Source organism: Bison bison, unplaced genomic scaffold, assembly GCF_000754665.1.
Source record: "Bison bison bison isolate TAMUID 2011002044 unplaced genomic scaffold, Bison_UMD1.0 scf7180017864369, whole genome shotgun sequence".
NCBI classification, from domain to species: domain Eukaryota; kingdom Metazoa; phylum Chordata; class Mammalia; order Artiodactyla; family Bovidae; genus Bison; species Bison bison.
Genome location: NW_011494941.1, coordinates 15,646 through 16,571, shown reverse-complemented (window position 1 = coordinate 16,571; position 926 = coordinate 15,646).

The following is a 926-nucleotide window of genomic DNA, read 5'->3' as shown; positions in this document are numbered from 1 at the left end:
GAATTATTTTAGGAATTCCATAATAATTCATCCTGTAATAGCAACAGAGCTATGAACATAAAATTGGTTTCTTTCATTATCTTTCATGTGTTGTGCGTGTATGCATATGTGTACATGTGTGTGTATTACCTCCTTACATCTAGTTTTACTTGCTAAAATTCTTCTTTGTTATTCTTGCCAGTTATTTTATTTATTAGCTCCAACAGACTGGCTTTTTTTCCTAAAAATATGAATTTAGCTTCTGAGTTAAAGCCATGAGACACTCTTTTAAATATGTATCCCAATGACCTTTCATTTGGATTATTTTTTCAACTTGGCCTCAAAAACAGAATTGAGAGCCAATCTTATTCTATTTAGCTACAACTACTATTGTTTCCTTGATTTCTGAGAAAGTACTATCCTCAGTCATTTTCTCCACCTAAGAAATGAAGAGCTTCACCCTGAATAATTTCCCAGTTTGGTTATTTCTTTTTTAGGGAGAAAAGAGAGAAGGCCCTTGACTTTGAAGGCACAACCAACCAGAATCATCTAATTTCACATTCAAATAATGCCAAGCTAGATTTTCTTTCACATTTGAATGAAATTTCCATTAACTGCAAAGAGAACTAAACATGTGAAATAATCTGTGACTTAGGAAATGTGTTTTGGGTTTGAAAATTATGCTGATTCACCGGTATTCTGAAGGAATACCTAAGATGAATACAGATACTTTGGTATATTTTTCACTACAATAATTATAATGACCTCTAGTTCAATAGTACCAATATAATAACTGCAAGCCTCTTCAAAACATAAAATTTGTCTCCTTGAGCTAGCAGAGTCATTCATTAACAAATAAAATGTGCTTGTTTTCTTTGCCTTTCTTCCTGTAAAATCATCCCATTGTTTACATTTCCCATTTTATTGATACCACTCAGAAATAGGGA